Here is a 7,658-nt window from a genome sequence, read left to right as displayed (position 1 = left end):
GTCTAGGCCGGATGGTAACAGGAGGCAAGGGACACGAAGTTTTACCCAGGTTCGGGTCCTCTCGATGAAGGTAAAACCCTACGTCCTACTTGATTAATATTGATGATATGGGTAGTATAAAAGTAGATCTACCACGAGATCGAGGAGGCTAAACCTTAGAAGCTAGCCTATGGTATGATTGTTGATGTGTACGTCGTCCTACGGACTAAAACCCTTCGGTTTATATAGACACCGGGTAGGGTTAGGGTTACATAGAGTCGGTTACAATGGTAGGAGATCTACATATCCGTATCGCCAAGCTTGCCTTCCACGCCAAAGAAAGTCCCTTCCGGACAGGGGACAGAGTCTTCAATCTTGTATCTTCATAGTCCAGGAGTCCGGCTGAAGGTATAGTCCCGCCATCCGGACACCCCCTAATCCAGGACTCCCTCAGTAGCCCCTGAACCAGGCTTCAATGACGACGAGTCCGGTGCGCATATTGTCTTCGGCATTGCAAAGCGGGTTCCTCCTCCAAGTACTTCATAGAAGATTTTGAACACAAAGATAGTGTCCGCTCTGCAAAATAAGTTTTCACATATTGCCATAGAGAGAATAATATTTACACAAATCTAATCTGCTGACATATTCCGTAGTGTGACATCACACCACGGCCAAGCTTTTATTCGAACCGTTTTACTGTCCCATCTCAGCGCGTTATGCGAGGCGGTTTCCTTGGCACGTCTTGTTAAAGCAGAGATCGTGTCCCCTTATTCCGGGATTCTCATCAATACGGGCGTGGGTAACCTAACCACGCCATTGATTACGGCGCTTGGGAGATAAGCGAGTTTTACCAGGCTGGTGGGGACGCGTAGTCGCGTCCACCCATATAAGGGGATAAGGATCCATCTTTTCACCTACGCCTTTTTCTTCCCTCACCTATCCATTCTTGCGCACTCGAGCTCCAGCGCCCAAGTCCGCACTCCCCACCTCAACCTTCTCCAACCATGTCCGGAGCGGGAGGCAAGTGGATGGTCTCCTCCGTCACGAAGGGACACATCAAAAAGCCGAGGAAGGCCGGATACCTGTCTAACGACATCACGTACCGGCTTCCCGAAAAGGGGCAGCTCATCCCCACCCCTAGGCCCCATGAGAAGGTGGTGTTCCTCCCCCATTTCCTTCGCGGATTGGGCTTTCCTCTCCACCCATTTGTCCGGTGGCTCATGTTCTACTACGGCCTGAATTTCCACGATCTGGCCCCGAACTTTGTCCTCAACATCTCGGCGTTTATCGTCGTGTGCGAGGCTTTCCTCCGCATCCGCCCTCATTTCGGCCTATGGCTCAAGACTTTCAATGTCAAGTCGAAGGTGGTGCGCGGCAACCAGGTGGAGTGCGGAGGCGCCATGGTGGGCAAGATGGCCAACGTCCTATGGCTTGAGGGCTCCTTTGTGGAGACCCTGAAGGGGTGGCAATCGGGGTAGTTTTACATCACCGAGCCGCGCGACGCCGAATGGGTCGCACCCCCGAGTTTCGATCCAGACCCCCTACGCGGCTCACCTCCTGGAAGGAGACGGGCCTGTCGTGGGGTAAAAAAGGAGAGCTGACCGGACTCAAACATGCGTCAAAACCCTGGTGGACAAGAAGCTCAAACTTGTCAACGTAGTCCAGGTTATGCTCATCCGCTTGATCCTCCCGTGCCAACAACGGGCTTTCAACCTGTGAGAGTTCGACCCGGCGCAGCACCAAACTCTGAGCAGGCTCTTCGACACGACGTACGAAGATGCCTGGAAGGTGCTTTTCAAGGGCGCCGAGGCTCCCGCATCCGCTACTGAGGATCGCGGATTCAGTGCGCAGCGTCACGCTCTCGCGGTAAGATGTTTTTTCCTTTTACAGGGTATCATTTTTTCATAGTTTGACTCCATGCGGGATCTAAGCTCCCTTTCCTTTGACAGGATTTGTTGGGTTTCGTAGTAATTTCAAAAATTTTCCTACGCGCACACAGGATCATGTGATGCATAGCAACGAGAGGAGAGTGTTGTCTACGTACCCAACGCAGACCGACTGCGGAAGCAATGACACGACGTAGCGGAAGTAGTCGTACGTCTTCACGATCCAACCGATCAAGCACCGAAACTACGGCACCTCCGAGTTCGAGCACACGTTCAGCTCGATGACGATCCCCGGACTCCGATCCAGCAAAGTGTCGGGGAAGAGTTTCGTCAGCACGACGGCGTGGTGACGATCTTGATGAACTACAGCAGCAGGGCTTCGCCTAAACTCCGCTACAGTATTATCGAGGAATATGGTGGCAGGAGGCACCGCACACGGCTAAGGAATCGATCACGTGGATCAACTTGTTTCAACTTGTGTGTTTAGAGGTGCCCCTGCCTCCGTATATAAAGGAGGAGAGGAGGGGAGGCTGGCCGGCCAAAGAGGGAGGCGCAGGAGAGTCCTACTCCCTCTGGGAGTAGGATTCCTCCCCCCAATCCTAGTCCAACTAGGATTCCTCGGAGGGGAAGGGAGAGAGGGGGGCCGGCCACCTTCTCCTAGTCCTAATAGGACTAGGGGAGGGGAAAGAGGCGCAGCCACCTTGGGCTGCCCCTTTCTCCTTTCCACTAAGGCCCATGATGGCCCATATGGCTCCCGGGGGGGTTCCGGTAACCTCCCGGTAACCCGGTAAAATCCCGATTTCACCCGGAACACTTCCGATGTCCAAACATAGGCTTCCAATATATCAATCTTTACGTCTCGACCAATTCGAGACTCCTCGTCATGTCCGTGATCACATCCGGGACTCCGAACAACCTTCGGTACATCAAAATGCATAAACTCATAATATAACTGTCATCGTAACCTTAAGCGTGCGGACCCTACGGGTTCGAGAACAATGTAGACATGACCGAGACATGTCTCTGGTCAATAACCAATAGCGGGACCTGGATGCCCATATTGGCTCCTACATATTCAACGAAGATCTTTATCGGTCAGACCGCATAACAACATACGTTGTTCCCTTTGTCATCGGTATGTTACTTGCCCGAGATTCGATCGTCGGTATCCAATACCTAGTTCAATCTCGTTAACGGCAAGTCTCTTTACTCGTTCCGTAATACATCATCTCACAACTAACATATTAGTTGTAATGCTTGCAAGGCTTATGTGATGTGTATTACCGAGAGGGCCCAGAGATACCTCTCCGACAATCGGAGTGACAAATCCTAATCTCGAAATACGCCAACCCAACATCGACCATTGGAGACACCTGTAGTACTCCTTTATAATCACCCATTTACGTTGTGACGTTTGGTAGTACCCAAAGTGTTCCTCCGGTAAACGGGAGGTGCATAATCTCATAGTCGTAGGAACATGTATAAGTCATGAAGAAAGCAATAGCAACATACTAAACGATCAGGTGCTAAGCTAATGGAATGGGTCATGTCAATCAGATCATTCTACTAATGATGTGACCTCGTTAATCAAATAACAACTCATTGTTCATGGTTAGGAAACATAACCATCTTTGATTAACGAGCTAGTCAAGTAGAGGCATACTAGTGACACTCTGTTTGTCTATGTATTCACACATGTATTATGTTTCCGGAAAATACAATTCTAGCATGAATAATAAACATTTATCATGATTATAAGGAAATAAATAATAACTTTATTATTGCCTCTAGGGCATATTTCCTTCAGTCTCCCACTTGCACTAGAGTCAATAATCTAGATTACACTATAATGAATCTAACACCCATGGAGCTTTGGTGCTGATCATGTTTTGCTCGTGGAAGAGGCTTTAGTCAACGGGTCTGCAATATTCAGATCCGTATGTATCTTGCAAATCTCTATGTCTCCCACCTGGACTAGATCCCGGATGGAGTTGAAGCGTCTCTTGATGTGTTTGGTCCTTTTGTGAAATCTGGATTCCTTTGCCAAGGCAATTGCACCAGTATTGTCACAAAAGATTTTCATTGGACCCGATGCACTAGGTATGACACCTAGATCGGATATGAACTCCTTCATCCAGACTCCTTCATTTGCTGCTTCCGAAGCAGCTATGTATTCCGCTTCACATGTAGATCCCGCTACGACGCTTTGTTTAGAACTGCACCAACTGACAGCTCCACCGTTTAATGTAAACACGTATCCGGTTTGCGATTTAGAATCGTCCGGATCAGTGTCAAAGCTTGCATCAACGTAACCTTTTACGATGAGCTCTTTGTCACTTCCATATACGAGAAACATATCCTTAGTCCTTTTGAGGTATTTCAGGATGTTCTTGACCGCTGTCCAGTGATCCATTCCTGGATTACTTTGGTACCTCCCTGCTAAACTTATAGCAAGGCACACATCAGGTCTGGTACACAGCATTGCATACATGATAGAGCCTATGGCTGATGCATAGGGAACATCTTTCATATTCTCTCTATCTTCTGCAGTGGTCGGGCATTGAGTCTTACTCAATTTCACACCTTGTAACACAGGCAAGAACCCTTTCTTTGCTTGATCCATTTTGAATTTCTTCAAAATTTTGTCAAGGTATGTGCTTTGTGAAAGTCCAATTAAGCGTCTTGATCTGTCTCTATAGATCTTAATGCCTAATATGTAAGCAGCTTCACCGAGGTCTTTCATTGAAAAACTTTTATTCAAGTATCCCTTTATGCTATCCAGAAATTCTATATCATTTCCAATCAGAAATATGTCATCCACATATAATATCAGAAATGCTACAGAGCTCCCACTCACTTTCTTGTAAATACAGGCTTCTCCAAAAGTCTGTATAAAACCAAATGCTTTGATCACACTATCAAAACGTTTATTCCAACTCCGAGAGGCTTGCACCAGTCCATAAATGGATCGCTGGAGCTTGCACACTTTGTTAGCTCCCTTTGGATCGACAAAACCTTCTGGTTGCATCATATACAACTCTTCTTCCAGGAATCCATTCAGGAATGCAGTTTTGACATCCATTTGCCAAATTTCATAATCATAAAATGCGGCAATTGCTAACATGATTCGGACGGACTTAAGCATCGCTACGGGTGAGAAGGTCTCATCGTAGTCAATTCCTTGAACTTGCCGAAAACCTTTTGCGACAAGTCGAGCTTTGTAGACAGTAACATTACCATCAGCGTCAATCTTCTTCTTAAAGATCCATTTATTCTCAATCGCTTGCCGATCATCGGGCAAGTCAACCAAAGTCCATACTTTGTTCTCATACATGGATCCCATCTCAGATTTCATGGCTTCTAGCCACTTTGCGGAATCTGGGCTCACCATCGCTTCTTCATAGTTCGTAGGTTCATCATGATCTAGTAGCATGACCTCCAGAACAGGATTACCGTACCACTCTGGTGCGGATCTTACTCTGGTTGATCTACGAAGTTCAGTAGTATCTTGATCCGAAGTTTCATGATCATTATCATTGGCTTCCTCACTAACTGGTGTAGGTGTCACTGAAACAGTTTTCTGTGATGAACTACTTTCCAGTAAGGGAGCAGGTACAGTTACCTCGTCAAGTTCTACTTTCCTCCCACTCACTTCTTTCGAGAGAAACTCCTTCTCTAGAAATGATCCATTCTTAGCAACAAATGTTTTGCCTTCGGATCTGTGATAGAAGGTGTACCCAACAGTTTCCTTTGGGTATCCTATGAATACACATTTCTCCGATTTGGGTTCGAGCTTATCAGGTTGAAGTTTTTTCACATAAGCATCGCAGCCCCAAACTTTAAGAAACGACAACTTTGGTTTCTTGCCAAACCATAGTTCATAAGGCGTCGTCTCAACGGATTTTGATGGTGCCCTATTTAACGTGAATGCGGCCGTCTCTAAAGCATATCCCCAAAATGATAGCGGTAAATCTGTAAGAGACATCATAGATTGCACCATATCTAGTAAAGTACGATTACGACGTTCGGACACACCATTACGCTGTGGTGTTCCGGGGGGCGTGAGTTGCGAAACTATTCCACAGTTTTTCAAATGTACACCAAACTCGTAACTCAAATATTCTCCTCCACGATCAGATCGTAGAAACTTTATTTTCTTGTTACGATGATTTTCAACTTCACTCTGAAATTCTTTGAACTTTTCAAATGTTTCAGACTTATGCTTCATTAAGTAGATATATCCATATCTGCTCAAATCATCTGTGAAGGTGAGAAAATAACGATATCCGCCACGAGCCTCAATATTCATCGGACCACATACATCGGTATGTATGATTTCCAACAAATCTGTTGCTCTCTCCATAGTACCGGAGAACGGTGTTTTAGTCATCTTGCCCATGAGGCACGGTTCGCAAGTACCAAGTGATTCATAATCAAGTGGTTCCAAAATTCCATTAGTATGGAGTTTCTTCATGCGTTTTACACCGATATGACCTAAACGACAGTGCCACAAATAAGTTGCACTTTCATTATCAACTCTGTATCTTTTGGTTTCAACATTATGAATATGTGTATTACTACTATCGAGATTTAGTAAGAATAGACCACTCTTCAAGGGTGCATGACCATAAAAGATATTACTCATATAAATAGAACAACCATTATTCTCTGATTTAAATGAATAACCGTCTCGCATTAAACAAGATCCAGATATAATGTTCATGCTCAACGCTGGCACCAAATAACAATTATTTAGGTCTAATATTAATCCCGAAGGTAGATGTAGAGGTAGCGTGCCGACCGCGATCACATCGACTTTGGAACCGTTTCCCATGCGCATCGTCACCTCGTCCTTTGCCAGTGCCCGCTTATTCTGTAGTCCCTGTTTCGAGTTGCAAATATTAGCAACAGAACCAATATCAAATACCCAGGTGCTACTGCGAGCATTGGTAAGGTACACATCAATAACATGTATATCACATATACCTTTGTTCACCTTGCCATCCTTCTTATCCGCCAAATACTTGGGGCAGTTCCGCTTCCAGTGACCAGTCTGCTTGCAGTAGAAGCACTCAGTTTCAGGCTTAGGTCTAGACTTGGGTTTCTTCTCTTGAGCAGCAACTTGCTTGCTGTTCTTTTTGAAGTTCCCCTTTTTCTTCCCTTTGCCCTTTTTCTTGAAACTAGTGGTCTTGTTAACCATCAACACTTGATGCTCCTTCTTGATTTCTACCTCCGCAGCTTTTAGCATTGCGAAGAGCTCGGGAATAGTCTTGTTCATCCCTTGCATATTATAGTTCATCACGAAGCTCTTGTAGCTTGGTGGCAGTGATTGGAGAATTCTGTCAATGACGCAATCATCTGGAAGATTAACTCCCAATTGAATCAAGTGATTATTATACCCAGACATTTTGAGTATATGCTCACTGACAGAACTGTTCTCTTCCATCTTGCAGCTATAGAACTTATTGGAGACTTCATATCTCTCAATCCGGGCATTTGCTTGAAATATTAACTTCAACTCCTGGAATATCTCATATGCTCCATGACGTTCAAAACGTCGTTGAAGTCCCGATTCTAAGCCGTAAAGCATGGCACACTGAACTATCGAGTAGTCATCAGCTTTGCTCTGCCAGACGTTCATAACATCTGGCGTTGCTCCAGCAGCAGGCCTGGCACCCAGCGGTGCTTCCAGGACGTAATTCTTCTGTGCAGCAATGAGGATAATCCTCAAGTTACGGACCCAGTCCGTGTAATTGCTACCATCATCTTTCAACTTTGCTTTCTCAAGGAACG

Source organism: Triticum dicoccoides, chromosome 5A (genome assembly GCF_002162155.2).
Source record: "Triticum dicoccoides isolate Atlit2015 ecotype Zavitan chromosome 5A, WEW_v2.0, whole genome shotgun sequence".
In the NCBI taxonomy this organism is placed as follows: domain Eukaryota; kingdom Viridiplantae; phylum Streptophyta; class Magnoliopsida; order Poales; family Poaceae; genus Triticum; species Triticum dicoccoides.
The sequence above is the reverse complement of the archived record's forward strand: the minus strand, read 5'-3'. Positions refer to the sequence as shown.